This window comes from Panthera onca, chromosome B1, assembly GCF_046562875.1.
Source record: "Panthera onca isolate mPanOnc1 chromosome B1, mPanOnc1 haplotype 2, whole genome shotgun sequence".
In the NCBI taxonomy this organism is placed as follows: Eukaryota; Metazoa; Chordata; class Mammalia; order Carnivora; family Felidae; genus Panthera; species Panthera onca.
Window position 1 is genome coordinate 108,883,396 of NC_138342.1, and position 18,677 is coordinate 108,902,072.

The window sequence follows — 18,677 nt, forward strand, 5'->3', positions numbered from 1 at the left end:
TAGTTTCCCAGTGGCAAAATAGAAAACTAGATCTATTTGTTATAGAACTTTAAGCTTTAGTTTTCTTCTCAAAATTACAGATGTGCCTTTGAAGTTTATTTCAGTAAACACAATGAGACCTTATAATTTAGAAATGAAAATCAAGTATATTTGGAATGAAGCATCATAGTTTTCAGAATGTAATATTTCTAAAGTTTAAAAAAAACAAAAAGGTTCTGTTTATGTTACCTAAATGTTAATGGTTTGCCCTTTTCCTTATCTCCTAAGTCCTGCTGTCCAACATCTCTTGATTCTTTGGCTAGAAAATTATGTCATTAAAAAGGAATGTTTGGAGGCCCTTTTCTACCTCCACCCCCAGCATTTCACATGACATTAGCTTCACTAAGAAAACAGACTTGAAACCAAGTTAGAGAAGAATGATTATATTTGTGTTTGCTTTTATATTTTGCTGCTTTCGCCTCTAGATTATCTAGTTTAAAAAGGAGCTTTCATCATCCTTGAAGTTTCATGTAAATCAGACATTTGTCCCTATAATTTTCCCTAATTTGTTCACATTATATCAACAAGAGAAACAAGAATCAGTCTGAAGGAAATCTGGCTACGAGCTAGCAGGATGCTGGGGAGCTCTCCACTAACCCCAGAACTGGTCATCACTGAGTAGCACTGAAGATGCTATTGATGCAAAGCTACTCTGCCTAGGTGGTCTCAACTTGGCCCAGAGTTTTACATTCCATGAATATGCCGATGACTTCTGAATCCCTATCTTCAGCACTGTTTGTGCTCATACCTTTAGATCTGTATATCCAACTATTGCTTAACATCATGAAAGTCTTGAATGTCTGACAGCCTCAAAATGAGCATGGACTAAATACTCTTTTTTTTTTTTTAAATATGCTCTTGATTCGGTGCCTACCCCATACACCTGCTCCTCTCTCAAACTCCCCGTATCAGTAAACAGCACCATCATCTACTCAATTGCTTAGTCAAAATCCTAGCAGTCAGACTTCATCCCTCATTTTATTTCCTACCTCACCTGCATCCATCAGCAGGTTCTGCAGCTGTACACTGTTTCTAAAGCAGACCACTTCTCACAACGTCACTGCCACAGGCCAATCAAGCCACTGCAGCAGTCTCTTAACTGGTCTCTCTGCTTCCCCCCATGGCCATTCTTCATACAGCTGCAAGAAAGACTTTTTAACAAATAAAGATCAACCCACTTCTATGTTTAAGTTCATTTTATGGTTTCTTTTCACTTAAACTAGAATGTAAGCTCCTCACCAAAGACTACAATGACCCACACCTCAACCTTCCTCCTCCTTTCCCTCCTTTCAGCCTCTATCTACATACTCTGTCTCTCAACCTTCTCAATGCACCTGTGTCTCTGGGTCTTTGGTCTGGTTGGAATGTTCTTCTCCCAGAGGGCCCCCTGGGCTTTCTTCTCAATATTCAGGTCTCAGATCAAATATCTGGTCCTCAGAGAGGCCTTCTTGGACTATCCTAGCAGAAGCAATAGCACTGCTCTTCCCCCATCACTATAGCCTGTTTTCATAATTATATTCTTCTTAGCACTTAAAACTCCAAAATACCTGTGTGTTTGTCTGTCCTTCCTACACTAGAATGTAAACTTCATGAAAACATGGATTTTGTCTTATTTATTGTGGTATGTCTAGTACCCAGACAGTGCTTAGTACAGTATAGGTGCTCAACAAGTATTTGCCAAATTAACACCACCACCACCACCACCAACAACAACAAACACTAATAAGGGAGGATTTACCTTGATGATCTAGTTTTTTAAAAGGGTGTTAAATGGGTGTTAAATTTTGCTGGTGAGCTAGCTACCTTTCTCTTATTTCCAGTGCATAAAAGCCAGGCCCATGTTCCTGATCTGATTCATGCTCTTATCTTCTCTTCATCAGCATCACACCCAACAAAGAAACTAATTCAGCTCTTACTATATACCAGGCACTGTTCTAGGCCCTGGAGAGGTAGAACTGAGTAAACCACACAGATACACCTGCTTTTGTGGAGCTTATATGTTGTGTATCTGGCCCATGTGTACCTTTGCTCAGTTCCCAATACCACACAAACATGTAAGGGAATCAGCACCACACCAGGGTGGCCTTGATGGGAACTAGTCCAGATAGTCCACAAGTTTCCTCAGTTTGTCAGAAATGTAGGGGTTTCCAACTGAATTGCTTGGTTGGCCCAAAAGGAGGTGAGGCAGAGCCTGGGCTAGGGTAGTGCCAGGATGACCTTAAGAATGGGGTGCAAGCAGTAGAACAACAAGGTCTGTTTGGCACTGATGCATGACCTCACCCCGCTGGCAGCCACATCAGCTCTGTTTGAGAGTACAGGTGGACTTAATTAGAGCTCAGAAGCATGGAACAACCCAAGTATCCCAGTGTCTACTTCCTGCTCAGATAAGGAGGACTCGGTGAGCCAAAGCTGCTATCCTTGGTTTGTCTTTACTGTCTGTGGGCAAAGCTGTATTTTAAACATGAAATTATAGTGAGCTCACTACTAACACTGTTGGAGACCATTTTTAATTAGAAAACTCCTGTGCAGTCCAAGTAAACTAAATTATGAGGACAAAGCTTTTGTCTCAAAGAACAGCTAACTGCCAGGTTAGCTTCCAACTGAAAAAACAAAAGTTACCATATTTAAAATCATTTCCTTGTCCTAAAAAGAGTCAATTTCTTTTCTCTCAAAAAAGCAAAAAAACAAACAAAAAAAAAAACCAACAAAAACAACAAACAAAAAAACTACCAAAACAAAACAAAGAGCATCTTTTACTTGACAATACCCTTTGAGACTGTTACTCTAGAGAGCATGAAGACATGGTGGTAGACTCCTCAGAGGTCACAAAGACAGGACATGTCAAAGCTTAGACTTGTGCTCTTGTGCATAGACCAACTGTTTTCACCACCAGCCCTTCTCCTACCACCTTCCTTTAATTCCAAGCATGATCTTAAGGGCCAAGGGAAGTGACGTCCTGGAATTTAGGTAGATTAGATGTATATTCTCAGATGGGCTGTTGCTTGTAAATGAACAAGCCTCTTGATATTTTAAGTATTTGCCATCTCTCTTGAGACCAAGCAGATTAATGATAGAAGGAGGGATGATTTTTTTTTTCTCTTTACTCTTAGCCTTTAAACTTCCTACTGCTGTAGTCAGAGTTCTTCCTCCATATTTGTCATGTCACAGTCACTTGCACATAGCGTTTGTTTCCCAAGGGCCAGGGACAATAGTCTTTCATTTCACCTGCTGAACCTGACACACAGTTCCCCTCAAGTGTGTAGTTGCTCTAAATGCCACTGGGCCCTTCTGTACCTTAGTTTAAGATATTGGGGCCTACTATTAGGCTCCCCAAACTTGTAATTTAGAAGGTCCATTATGGCTCTGAATAGTCCATTATAAGTCTAACAAAAAGAACAATATCTATGATAGTTCTAGTTTTAGAAGAAGGACAGGTTCATGGATTATGCCTGGAGATGCTCCTTAAGTTTGTTGTGTTTCTTTAGTAACTGCTGAGATGTGCATGTAGTCTAAATTCAGTCACTTTATTGAGTGCCTAAGAATTTGGCTATAGAGAATTATTTTAAAATCACAGCCATGTTGGGCACCTGGGTGGCTCAGTCAGTTAAGCTTCTGACTTCAGCTCAGGTTGTGATCTCACAGTTTGTGGGTTTGAGCCCTGCATTGGGCTCTGTGCTGACAGCTCAGAGCCTAGAACCTGCTTCAGATTCTGTGTCTTCCTCTGTCTCTGCCCCTCCCCCACTTTATTTTATAATAAAAATTTTTTAATCACAGCCGTGTATAATTTTGATTGCTTGATTATATCCATATTGAGTATCTCCTTTCCTCTTGGTAGATGTCCTTTAGGGTCTTTTCCAGTTCTAAACATTTGGTGATTCCAAACAGTTTGCATTTGGCATTTATTTAGACCATTTTTAGTCTGTGGAAATCCTGAAAAATAAGAATAGCTATTTCTTTGTTTATCTTTAACTTTACTTTCTGGGTGTTTATTTTCTGGGTGTTTTTCACCTCATTAGGAGTTCCTATTGAGTTATCTGTATGTTATTTAAGGCTAGTCATCTTAAGGGTAGTCCCTTACATAGGTGATTATTCCAAATCTGTCAGCTGCCACCAGTACACAATAAACTCTTACACATGACTTAAGAGTCGGCTCAATTGCTTCCTGTCAAAGTTTCTAAGAACTGAGTTTATTCCATTATTTCTTGAGCTTGCAAATCCCGGTTTTTATTTAATCAAAGGAACTTCATGGGAAAACAGCAGTATATGAAATATTCATTCACAGCAGTGATAGTGTGATTGAGGAGTAGCAGCAGCTGCCCTAAGTCCATGGCTGTAAAAACACAATTAAAATTTTAACACATTTTCTGAAACATTCTTTTATGAAGTGCTCAGTTTTCAAAGTAATGGGGAAATGTATATGGTGCTTAAGTATTAACTTCTACTTGAAGCCCTGTTGTAAGTTTAATGATGAAAAAATATTTTTTCCTTGACAAATTCAAACATATTGGCCTTATGGATTTTGATAGTTGCTGAAATTCCTAGGCTTATTCTGAGTGAATATTCAGAATACCAAATTCAAATAGCCTCAAAATTTCTGTGTGCAAAAGAATCAACTGGTGAACTTGTTAAAAATGCAGATATGGCTCAATTGTTGATGGACTTCTAGGTAGTACCAAGTTTTTGACTATTATGAACAGCAATGGACATTCTAGTTTGTGTCTTTGTGATAAACATATGTATGTATTTCTGCTGGGCATGTATCTAGGAGTAGAATTCCTGCATCATCAGTTAGCCACGTATTCAGCATTAGTAGATACTGCTGAAAGGTGTTCCAGAGTGGTTGTACAGTGATGGTCCCTCTGTCAGGGTATAAGAGCTTCCATTGTCCCACATCCTAACCAACACTTGGGTATTTTCTGTTGTAATTTTAGCCATTCTGGTGGTTCTGTAGAAATAATTCATTGTAATTTACATTTAAATTGAATGAGTAAATACATTTTGGTCTAGTCACATAGTGAAATACCATTCAGTCAAAGAGAATGAGCAATCTACAGCTACATGCAATAATATGATTGAATCTCACAATATAATTGGGGAAATGTCAGACACAAAAGAATGCATACTGTATGATTCCATTTGTAAACAGTACCAAAACCAAAACCAAAACAGATGAAACTCTTCTCTGGCATTAGAAATTAAGATAATGGTTAAGCTTGATTTAGGGGAATAGACTGTGACTGAAAGGGAAAATCTGAGAAGGTGATATTGTGGTTCTTGATCTGAGTATCTGAGTCTTGATGGGTTTAGCTGTGAAACTTAAGCAAGTTATCCACTTATGGTATGTGTACTTTTCTGTATGTATATTTTACTTTATTAAAAGTTTTTTTCAGGGCTCCTGGGTAGCTCAGTCAGTTAAGCATTCGACTTTTAATTTTGGCTCAGTTCATGATCTCATGGTTCATGAGATTGAGCCCCAAATCAGGCTCTGTGCTGACAGCATGGAGCCTGCTTGGGATTCTCTCTGTCCCTCTCTCTCTGCCTCTCCCCTGCTCACATGTGCACTCTCTCTCTCTCTGTCTCTTAAAGTAAATAAATATGTTTTAAATGTTTTATTTATTTTTTGAGAGAGAGAGAGAGAGAGTACTAGTGGGGGAGGGTCAGAGAGAGAGAGGGAGACACAGAATCCGAGGCATGCTACAGGCTCTGAGCTGTCCGCACACAGCTTGTCATGGGGCTTGAACTCATGAACCACAAGATCATGACCTGAGCCGAAGTCAGACACTCAACTGACTGAGCCACACAGGCACCCAAATAAACATTTTTTTAAAAAAGGTGTTTTGAGGGGCATCTGGGTGGCTCAGTCGGTTGAGTGTCCAATTCTTGATTTCAGCTCAGGTTATGATCCCTGGGTGATGGGATTAAGCCCCATGTCTGGCTCCATGCTCAGCATGGAGCCTGCTTGAGATTCTGTCTCTCTCTGTTTCTCTCTCTCCCCCTCTCTGGCTCTCCCACACTCATACTCTTTAAATAAATGAATAAATAAATAAAAGTGTTTTTTAAAATACAGATTTCATGAAAAGTTTAGTCCTGTTATGGGACCTGGGATTTCACATGTTTTTTTTTTTTAATTTATTGATTTATTTTGAGAGAGTAGATTGGGGGGGGGGGAGACAGAGAGAGAGAGAGAGAGAGAGAGAGAGAGAAAGAGAAAGAATCAGAGAGAGAGAATCCTAAGCAGGCTCCATACTATCAGTGCAGAGGCTGATGCGGTGCTCAAACTCCAGAACCATGAGCAACTGAGCCACCCAGGTTCCCCAGGGACTTTACATATTTAACAAACATGAGGGTGGTTTGGGATACAGGTGGTCTCAAAGTGCACTTTGAAAAACATTGGTAATTGCACTCAATGCAGAGATTTTTAAAGCATCCATCAGCTCTTCAAAATAATTTAATCAGATACTTTGCACACTGTAGCTACTTTGGGTCATTTCAAAGACGGCTTCAGAGGGGCGCCTGGGTGGCTCCATTGGTTGAGCGTCCTACTTCAGCTCAGGTCATGATTTCACGGTTTGTGAGTTCGAGCCCCGTGTCAGGGTCTGTGCTGACAACTCAGAGCCTGGAGCCTGCTTTGGATTCTGGGTCTCCTTCTCTCTCTGCCCCTCCCCAAATTGTGCTCTGTCTCTCTATGTCTCTCAAAAAATAAATAAATGTAAAAAAAAAAAAAGATGGCTTCAGAGCCCCCCACCTTTCACCTTCTGAGAGTGAATCAATCCTGGAAAATGAAAACACTGAGTGAGCTCCATGTGGGAAAGGACTGTAGCTTATACTTGATGTGGAAAGGACAATCAAGTGAGAAATAAATCCATTAGTTGGGAAGGAAAAAAAACCCATCAAGTGCTGGAATCATAGAAACTCTCTCTGGGAGGAGAACTGATCATTTCTGATAAAAGCCCATTTCATTTATTTTGCCAAGAGTGATGGAGTGTGTCTGGGTCTGAGGCATTTGGTAGAGTCTCTGTAAAAAACGAGGTTAAGGACTGAATCAAAATCTCTTCCAATTACACAAAGGAAGAAGCATAGAATGCAAATCAATGTAAAACTCTTGATGGTTGTGACTAAAAGTCCCTCACATGGTAAGGCCTGAATCAGCTTTCATTTCATTGCTAAGATCAGAACTACCCAACACAATTACAGGCAAGTTTTTAAGGGAAACAAAAAGAGTGAAAAAAAATCATTCAGTGTTCATTTAAAGCTTGTTCTATCCACCCAAGTTCTTGAGAAAGTGTTCTCAAATGTCAAGAGGGAAAGGGTTCTTGGCGAATAAAACCCCTCAGCTTTTAAAAGAGCCATTATTCTCCCTGGACATGCAGAGGTATAGATAATATTACTTGATTTACCTATAGGCAACCTGATATTAAGCTGATATTCACTGGTGTGGCTGTAACAATTGTTAAGAAATTGAAATAGTTTCATACCTGTTGGAAAATAGCCGTAGTCAAGGGTTCCCTGAGAGCCCCTCTCCACTGCCCACACTTTCTGCCTTCTCTGGGATCCCTCAGACTTCTGGACAATACAGCAACTACAGGGTTCATGTCTGACAGTCCCTGGGTTTGCAACCCTCTCCAGCTGCAGATTACCTCGAAGGTCTTTGCTCGGTGGTAATAGCTGTGAAGGGGAGAAGTGGCCTTGTTGGAAGGGTGGGATGAGGTCCTTTCCTCTTCTGTATCTTTTCACCAGCCTCACCTCCTCTAATTCCAGTTTCCTTGTAATGTCTCATTCTTTGACAATTTCTCATTAAAGTCATATTCTTAGGCAATGAAGTACCAGTAATTAAATGTAGATGTTTTATCACTGGATTAACTTTTGATTCTGTCAGTCCTAGATATCCAATGGCTTACGTATGTTCTCTGATTCACTTGCTCACTCACTCTCTCACTCACTCAGCAAACATCTATGGAATGCCTGCTACATGCCAGGCACTGTGCTTACCAGTAAGATTCCATGCTCAGCCTAAAAGAAAGCTAACAGTCTGGTGGGGATGACCAGCCCATAAATAGATAATTCTGGTATAGTGAGAGAGCCATGCAAAAGACTATGACAGGAACTTAAAGGAAGGCCAGGAAACGTAGCCAGCAGTGGGTCAGGGAAGACTTCCTGGAAGAGGTGGTTTGAAATTAGTTTCAAGTTAAGAATAAAAGTTAGCTAGATGAGGATGGGGAGTGGAATACATTTTGGGCAAAAGGGTGTATGAACAAGGTAAGAAACAGCATGGCATGTGCAGGCAACAGAGTATAAAGTGTCAGACCTATGTTGGTAGGAAGTGAGATTTCAGAGGATGACAGGGTCAAGAATGCTACTAAGGGTTGAGATTTGATGCTGTAAGAAGCTTTCTCACTCACCAGGGAGCAGCCAAATAATGTGTTACTACTAATAAAGTATTAGGTTTGTGATGGCTTTACTCCTTAAAAATCTTAAATCAGAGCAAATTCAAGGTTATCCCTATAATATGGTGACTCTCCCCCACTGGCATTCCATATGCTTTCTTGAGAGAAAAGGATAGCAAAAGAAAGAGACTGAGCCGGGGCTAGGAGCCAGGGCTTGAGAATAACTGTCTGCTCACCTCGTCCAAACAGCAAGCTAGTAGCCATTATATTAACAAATTGCCTTTGCAGTTCATCTCCTTATCAATATTTTGAGGATCTGCATACGCTCAGGAGATGGGACACCTTTGTGAATGTATTTTAACCCTCTGTTGGTCATGAGAGGACTGTGGCTGTGTAGACTGGGAAGCCATGGAAGGGTTTCCATGCTGTGGGCCCATGTGCATTTTATGGCGATTCCTCTGGCTTCATAGAGCAGTGATTGGGCATCCTGTGGATAAGGAAATCTCAGCCACACACTCCCAGTGTAGTTATTTTTCAAATAAATTGCATGTTTTTGCTGCCCAAATATATTGTGCCCATTTAAAAACATACTCCAAAATGGGAATTGTAAAAGGATGAGATAAAAATGAGATTAAAACATTTAGAGTAATTTTTAGTTTATTTACTTATGATAAACAAAAGCTCATAATTTAGTGTGTCCACTTAAATCTTGGTTTATACTTGTGATACTATGATTTGTAGGTCTTGCTCTACATTTATTTTAGTTTGGGGGTTTAATGGCCGATATAGATGCCAAGAGCCTCATAAAGTGATGTAGCTCCAAATGGAAGTACACTTCCTAAATCATGAGACTCAGCTCTAGTTTTGTAACTATGATTATGCATATATATGTTTTTGTTGAAATTCAAGTTAGTAAGTTTCCTTTATCCTTGGTATCAATCAGTTGTTCTTGTAAGCTAATTGGAGAGGGTACATATTTTTTCATAGTGTTAACAAAACGCGTTCAATATCTGCTGAACTTCTGCTTAAACAATTTAAAAATAGGTTAGCAAATTATGTATCCCGTGTCTTTAAAGCATTCTGGTACAAATGTTTGTACACGTGATGCCCGTATATCATTTTGGCAATAAAATTTCAAAATGTTTGAAACATTTCCAAATACCTATTTTCAAATTTCTCTTCAGTAGGAGTTTCTTTTTTTTTTTTTTCAATATATGAAGTTTATTGTCAAATTGGTTTCCATACAACACCCAGTGCTCATCCCAAAAGGTGCCCTCCTCAATACCCACCATCCACCCTCCCCTCCCTCCCACCCCCCATCAACCCTCAGTTTGTTCTCAGTTTTTAAGAGTCTCTTATGCTTTGGCTCTCTCCCACTCTAACCTCTTTTTTTTCTTTTTTTTTCCTTCCCCTCCCCTATGGGTTTCTGCTAAGTTTCTCAGGATCCACATAAGAGTGAAACCATATGGTATCTGTCTTTCTCTGTATGGCTTATTTCACTTAGCATAACACTCTCCAGTTCCATCCATGTTGCTACAAAGGGCCATATTTCATTTTTCTCATTGCCACATAGTACTCCATTGTGTATATAAACCACAATTTCTTTATCCATTCATCAGTTGATGGACATTTAGGCTCTTTCCATAATTTGGCTATTGTTGAGAGTGCTGCTATAAACATTGGGGTACAAGTGCCCCTATTCATCAGTACTCCTGTATCCCTTGGGTAAATTCCTAGTAGTGCTATTGCTGGGTCATAGGGTAGGTCTATTTTTAATTTTTTGAGGGACCTCCACACTGTTTTCCAGGGTGGCTGCACCAATTTGCATTCCCACCAACATGCAAGAGGATTCCCATTTCTCCACATCCTCTCCAGCATCTATAGTCTCCTGATTTGTTCATTTTGGCCAAGGAGTTTCTTTTTAAGTGTGGTTATTTTCTCATTTATTAAAATGTTAACCTTACTCTGAAGGGCCTGAGTAAGTTGTTGTTGTTTTTGTTGTTGTTTTCCTAAAACAACTGTGAGATAGCATACTGACACCATCAAAGAAAAGGGCAGCAAATGTAGGCTATTTGTCTTTTTGTAAACAAAAACAAAAACAAAAACAAAAACAAACATAGCTCTTATTTAATTTTGGCAATTTGAAAATTGGCCTGATTGGATGTTGGAATAAGTGAAACAAAGGAGTCCAGAATGAATTCTGAGCTTTCCAGCTTGAACAACTGCCTGAATAGTGGTGTGACCAAATGAGGTAGATGGAGGAGAGAACAGAAGCCAGTTTAGGAAGAAGATAAGGAGACAGAGTGAGACTTTGGAGTTGTTGAGTTAAGTTGTTGAGCTATAGGAATTCCTACTGTTACTTCATGTCCAACATACTAAAAAACAAATGAATCCTTGGCTTTATATCCCAGATTTATTTTTTCCTTCTGTTCCTCTATCTCTGTCCATGGCTCCACCATCTCTGAGTCACTTAAGGCTGAAATCTTGGCGCCATATGTGACTCATGCTTTTGTCTCCACCTCATATCCAACGAGTAACTTAGACCTTTCAACTGACTTCTGTTCATTCCACATATATTTATTGAAGACCTTGTACTATGTGCCAGGTACTGATCTGGGCCCTGAGGAGATAAGTGCAAAGAAAACAGACAAGGTTCTTTCTCTCATGGAGTTTATATTCTGGCTGATGAAAATAGGTAATAAACAAACATATAAACAAGAAAATGATCAGATACTGGTAAATGCTAAGAAGAGAATTAAAGTGAGCGTTATAATATTGCCAGGCTGGCTGCTATAGAGGAGCTATCTGAGAGGTGCCAGTTAAGGTGAGGTCTGAAAATCTATGCACCATTAGGGAAAGAGCTTTCCAGGCAGAAGGGCCCAACCTCTGGATGAGCTCAGTAAGTTCAAGGAACAGAAGGAAGGCCAGGATGGCTAGGACTTGGTATTGGTATTGGTGGGCTAATCCTGACAGTCATGACTTTTCTTTCATCATGGCTACTCTGTTCTTGTGCTCCTTCACCTCATACCTGGCCTTTTTATAGTGCCCTTTATTGCCCCCAAGTTTTACTCTTTCCTCCAGATTATTTCACCCACTAATCATTAAGACTTCAAATTTTCACATCACTGTGCTGTGGTAGAAGTCTTCAGTAGTTGCAGAGTGGTAGGCTAACCTTAGGAGGCCAAGAAGACAGGCAGCTGTGCACCTGGGGTGTTTCCTCCCTGTGAGGTTTCCAAGAGGCCTTGGGAGGAAATGATGTCTTGTTTCCCCACCTGTTTTAGTTTTCTATTACTGCTGTAACAAATTACCACAAACTTAGTGGCTTAAAACAACATAAATTTATTATTTTACAGTTCTGGAGGTTAAAAGTCTAAAATGGGTCTTTCTGGGGTTAACATCAATATACCAGCAGTGCTGTGTTCTTTTCTGGAAGCTTTGAGGAGAACCCATTTCCCTACATTTTTCCAACTTTTAGAGGCTGTCCACAGCCCTAAACTTTGGCTCTTTCCTGCATATTCAAAGCTGGGTAGCTTCTTCCTGTCTCTCTCTTTGACTCTGACCCTCATTCTCTTGCTTCCCACTTTCACAGATAGGAATCCTTGTTAAAAAAAAAAAAAAAGGTGGAGGGGAGGGGACACCTGGTGGCTCAGATGGTTGAGTGTCTGACTCTTGATTTTGGCTCAGGTCATGATCTCAGGATGTGGGATGGAGCCCGGCATCTGGGTCCACTCTGAACATGGAGCCTGCTTAAGATTCTCTCTCTCTCTCTCTCTCTCTCTCTCTCTCTCTCTCTCTCATGGGGTGTCTGGATGGCTCAGTCAGTTAAGTGTCTGACTTTGGCTCAGGTCATGATCTCATGATTCATGGGTTCAAACCCCGCATCAAGCTCTGTGCTGACAGCTCAGAGTCTGGAGCTTTTTTGGATTCTGTGTCTCCTCCCTCTCTGTCCCTCCTCTATTCACACTCTCTATCTCTCTCTCAAAATGAATAAATTAAATACGAAAAAAAGATTCTCTCTCTCCCCCTGCTCATGCTCTCTCTCTTTCCTCTTTCTCTTAAAAAAAGGAGGGTGGGGAGAAGAATCCTTGTGATTACATTGGGCCTACCTAGATAATCCAGGATAGGATAATCTCCCCATCTCAAAATTCATTCCTTAGTAATCTTATTTTCCCCCATATCATTAATATAATATATCCACAGATACCAGGGATTAGGATGGGAACACTTTTAGGGGATTATTAGTCTGCCTATTACCCCCTGCTTCTTTGGTGTATTAAGATTTAATAGATATTTGAGGCTAATGGAGACTTCCTACAAATGGAAAAGCCACTAAAAGTAAGAAAAGGCCTGTCATGAGAATCTCATTGCTTTGGTTCTGTAAACATGGTAAAGTTATGCGCATCAATGGGGCAGGATTGCTAGTTTGTCCTGCAAGGGAAGCTGGATGTGAGATGGTGGGAGTAGCAGTAGCAGTTCTTGGATAGAACTAGAACAGCAGGGAATATTTCTCTTCCTCATTTATTTTCTATCCAGATGGAGATTTGGATCACTGACTTTTAAGGCACTTACTAACCCCAGGGCACCTGGGTGCCTAAGTTTGTTAAGTGTCTGAATCTTGATTTCAGCTCAGGTCATGAGCTCACAGTTGTGAGTTTGAGCCCTGCATCAGGCTCTGTGTTGACAGTATGGAGCCTGCTTGGGATTTGCTCTCTCCCTCTCTCTGCCTCTCCTCTACTTGCTCTGTCTCTCTCCAAAAACAGGGGCAGGAGGAAGCAGTGCTTGGGTGCCTGAGTCAGTTGAGTGTGCAACTCAGGGTTTCAACTTAGGTCATGATCTCACAGTTCATGAGTTTGAGCCCCGCATTAGGCTCTGTGCTGGCAGCGTGGAGCCCGCTTGGGATTCTCTCTCTCTCCCTCTCTCTCTGCCCCTACCTCACTTGTGCTGTTTTTGTCTTTCTCAAAATAAATAAATAAATAAATAAATAAACAAACAAACAAACAATTTGGTGAGATGGCTTCAAAAAAGGAACACATTGCTATATGGAAATTGAATCAAGTTAGTACAGTTCTAACCCCTTGAAAGAGTTAGTGTTATTCTGTCTTCTCCACACTTAGAAATTTATAGGAAAAGAGATACCAAAATGCTCCTCAGTGAGACATTCTTTTGTTGTCTGCAGCTTCTAAGTTATGTCTACATGCCAAAGAAGTTTTTCTTTGGCAGGAAATGCAAGTAAACTCTCATTATATTGATCTCCACTGGACAGTGACCATATGTCCTGAATTTCAGAAATAGTACTCATTTCATATAATTTTATTCTTCTCAATAAAGAATTAATTAAATGTATAACTAAATACAATTTAATTTTATATCTTGGTGAGACTTTTCATACAAATAATTTCACAAATCAGAAAAAGATCCTTTGTCTTAATTCATCTTAATTTTTAGTTTAGGCAAATGTAGTCAAATATCTGTTTTTCTGGTGGTAGAATGTTTCGCCTGAATAATTACATTGCTACTAAACATTCCTAGTCCATAGAGCTAGAGACAAAAAAAAACCCTATTTCCAGGCTCTCTGTTTAAGTAGCAAATTGGTACTTGGTAATAAATTTACTTTGAAAACAGATAAGAGAAAGAAACATTTAGAGTAATGATATCTAATGTGTATTAAACACCTAACATAATTTAGGCACTGCACTAAGTGCTTTACATATATAGTTTTGTTTCAGTCTTAAAAATGAAAACTCACTAAAAAAATGGGGTACCTGGGTGGCTCAGTCGGTTCAGCATCCAATTCTTGTGTTCAGCTCAGGTCATGATCTCATCGTTTGTGAGTGCAAGCCCTGCTTCAGGCTCTGTGCTGACAGCATGGAGCCTGCTTGGGATTTTCTCTCTCCTTCTCTCTCTGCCCCTCCCCTGAAAATAAATAAATAAACTAAAAAAAATTGAAAACTCTATGAAATTTCTCCTCCCTGCCCTTATTATAGAGGGGAAAGCTGATAAAGCATTTTGAGCAATACGTTCTAATGATGTATATAAAGCTAGAAGGGGGAGAACTGATTTTTGGATTATCCACTGCTTCCCAATACTGCTTCAACAGTATTTCGCCTTTCTTCCTCTGAGCTCCTCAGGGCAGAGGAGAGGCTTTGGAATGTAGGTGGATTTTGGTGGGGGTGGTGGTTGGGGTGACTTTGATGAGAAGGCCAAGGCAGCTAAGGCAGAACACAATGGTGCTCTGAAAGGTTAGGAATCTTTGGGTTACAGAGAGAACCAAGAGTTTCTCACTACATCATGATCCAGGGACCTTAATGTCTGGGTTGCAGAGTTCTTGCTTTGGCATCTTCCATGATGAGGACCTAGTCAGTCATTCCAGTCTGCCCCATTCTAGAAAACAGCTCACCATCCACCTAGCACTCAAAAATAAACTCCGAGTCATCTGAAAATTTTCTTTTTTTCTCCTTAAATTCTACTCTATTGCAAGTTCTGGTTGTCCTACCTTAAAATACATCTAGAATTTGGGCTCTTCTGTCCATCCCAATAACTGCCACCTCTCTTAGACCAAAGGTCATCTTCTCTCTTGTGAACTCTCATAATAGCTTCCTAACTGGCCTCCCACATCCACACCTCCCTAAAATCCCATCCTAAAGTAATCTTTCAAAACATAAAGCAGATTGTCTTTCTCCCTGCTACTTAATCTTCATCAACATTTACCTACTACACTTAGAATAAAATCCAGTCCCTTAACATGTCACCAAGGGCCTTCATGGGCTATATTTTGTCCACTTCTCTAAACTCATTTTGCGTTGCCTAAGTCTTTTCCCATCTCAGGGTCAGTGTTGCACCTGCCTTCCCTCTGCTGGGATCACCTCTGTCCTTAGATAGATCTCTTCAAAGAGGCCTCAAGTAAGCATACCTCCATATAAACCTCTCAAATATTCTATCACATAACCCTTTCAATTTTTTATGTAGCAATTATTCCAATCTATTATTACCTTATTTGCAAGCTTGTTGTTCTTTTGCTTATCTCTCCCACTGGAGGGCTGGGTTTCATCTGTTTAAATCCTCAGAGCATAGCACAGTGTCTGTAAAATTAGGGTTTTACTAAAGAAATGAAAGAATGCATCATAATGATTTGAAAAGTATTGTTGTGTTCTTAAGCACAGGTCCATATATTGGACATATTTGGAGTATCTGCCTAGCTTATAAGGACCCTGTTAACTGAGCGCCCTAATTTAGAGGAAATGGCTCCCATGACCATTTGTTTGAACATGCCCTTGACCTCTAGCCACAGTGGATTGGACAGCTGACTCAAGCTGGGCCAACCAAAATTAAAATCCTGGCGGTTTGGAATTGGGGCTGAAAGTCATATAGTTGGACTATACAATGTATCCTTAGGAGACCCAAACAGTCATGAGTTCTGATCTGGAATCAGAGAACGCTGGTGAACAGCGAAAGAAAAATGAGACCAAGTATATGTGAAATAAGAAAATATGATAGGAGACACAGGAGGAGAGTCTGGGTGACTTTCCCAGTCATGATTTTAGTATCTTCTTGCTGCCCAGCTAAACTCTTGCCCTTGCGTTCAGGAAAATTTCAGCAGCCTGCCCTCCAAATGCCATCCCATGGGTGAAGCTACTGTGGGGAAGATACCTCAGTCAATTTAACACTTCATGAAAACAATTTGCCATTAACATGTTGGTTCTGCTTTAACATGTGCTACTTCGTGCCATTTTCACCTCATATGATGATAGATGGCTTGCTCTTTAGCTAGAAACTGTTAGTGAGAAGGTTTCTAGAAGAAGAAAATGGAGTAAAAGCAGTGAGGGCCGAACATCTTTGTGGTATCCCCTATAAGGAGAGAGGGCTGAGGAAGCGACATCTAAAATGGGGAGGTGTGGGTGATGAAAAAGCAAGTGCTGAAGCAAATAGCAGGGAGCTCTGTGGGCTTGATCGGCAGTGAGCAGGGCTGTTGAGGACTGGGAAACTTGGGGAATATAAAATGTCTCATTGCACGATATGAGTTTAGAAGCAGCAGAGTGAATCTCCTCAGGTGATGGATCATTATGCTGAAATCAATCTTCACAATGGAAGACAAAGTCTGCAAAAATGAAATATTCCCTCAGAACCAGGGGTTTAAAGTATAGTAGCCTGCTCCACTGTTAGTAACAATCAATATTGACTCTGTTTAAAACCACACAATCCCTTCTTAGCCTGACCTCATTATACCTGATCCTAATGAGGGACTTAAGTCCAGTGGTCATGGATGGGAGTTTAATATTGCAACAATCACACTGATTCAAAAGTCCTTTATCAGCAAAGGCTTGGGGGAGAAATACTTTGGCTTCTCAGCAATGCAACCAGCTGTAAAGTATCTCTCAACAAATCCACCAAGGTGTGAACATCAAAAGCCCAGGAGGAGCTATTTATATTTGAAGATTATTAGGCATTAGCTGCACAGAGGAATTGCCTCTGAAAATGGCACCCCTGACTAGGTACTTCTGTGGTAAATCCTAGAAAATGCTGAGCTCTCCTGAGTAATTTTCATTCTTATGAGATTCTACATCTTGGCTTAGAGTGTTGCTCCTCCTGTGGTGTGTATCTGGACAGGAGGGGAGGGAAAGTGGACTCCAAGGACATGGGATAGTTGAATGTCAGTTACTTGTGTGCATACCAACAGACTACCTACTGCTTTCGTGACTGGCACTTTTAAACCCAAGGTGAGACTGATATATACAGTTCATGTCTGCTTATGAGAACATGTGCAAAAATACCCTAGGATTCTTAGGCCTAGGGAAAGCTCTGCATCTCTGGCTGTATCCTGGCCCTGCTGGAATAATGGCCACGAACCTCGGCTGGAGTGATTCTTTCTGCCAAAAGAAGGAGGTTTTAAAGCCTAGAGCAATGTTTCCCAAACTGAACTCAACAGGGTGTGAGCATGTGTGAAGAGATATAGGGATTACATGGACAATGCTTATGACAGCTGAGTTAAACAAGTTAAATTAAAATTTGGAATGTATGCATGTAACACTCATACATACAAAAAAAGTCTATATTAAAACATATATAAGGGAAAAAGAGCAATAAAAACCCATCTTAATAAATACAACATTTCCAATCCCATCAATCCCCCTGTTTGCCCCTTTGATTCTGTCCTCCTTTCTCCCCAGGTAATCAGTTTTCTGAATTTTGTGTTTGAGTTTTATTTTTCATAGTAGCTCAACTGTAGATGTATATATTGATAGATAATATATTTTTAAATTTTACATGTTTTGAATTAGTTTTATATCAATAGCATACTGTAGGTACTCTTCTAAGATTTGCTGTTTATTCAATTCTGTGTTACCTGGCCTTCCTATGTATTGATATACACAACTGTAGTACTTTTTCATTGCTATTATTTGTTCTATGGGTATACCACAATTTATTTACCATTCTTTTGTCTGATGGATATTATGTTGCTTATGGTGTTTTGCTATTACAAACAGTGGGATTATGAGTTTCTTGGTGCATGGTTCCTGGAGCACATGTGTAAGAATTTCTCTAGGGTATATACCTAAGAGTATACTTATTGAATGTGAGGGTAGACACATCTTCAACTTTATAGGATAAACCAAATTGAGATCAAAAATGGTGGTGGCCATTTTCATTCACTCCAATAGGTTTTAAGAGTTCATTGTGCCACATCCTCATCAACAGTAGGTAATGTCAGACTTAAATTTTTTGCCCATCTTGTAGTTTTAATTCTTATTTCTCTTATTATTAGTAAGTTGGATCATTTTTTAATATATTTATTGGTCATTTGAGTTTCCTCTTCTATAAATGTGTTTCATGTTCTTGCCTAATTTCTGTCTGTGTTATCTTTTCCTTATTGATTTGTAGTTCTTTATGCATTCTTCATTATAATTCTTAAATTATATGTTTGTAAATTTCTTCTCCCAATATCTTATTTGTGTTATTACTTTCTTAACTGTGTTCTTTCATGAAAATAAGTTTACATTTTCATATAGATACATCATTTTTTATGTTATTGTTGTGCTTTGGGTCCAATTTAAGAAATATTTCTCTACCCAATACCCAAGGGTTAAAAAGATATTGTCCTAAATATTCTAAATTTTGCTTTTCACATTTAAGTCTCTAATCTCTGTTTTGCTGAATAGATTTATTTACTTGAGGACTTCTCTCAGCTGTTAATGTACATTGTGGACCTCCCTGAAGGAAGACAGAATGCAACATTTCCCTGTTGTATTCCAGCCTTGG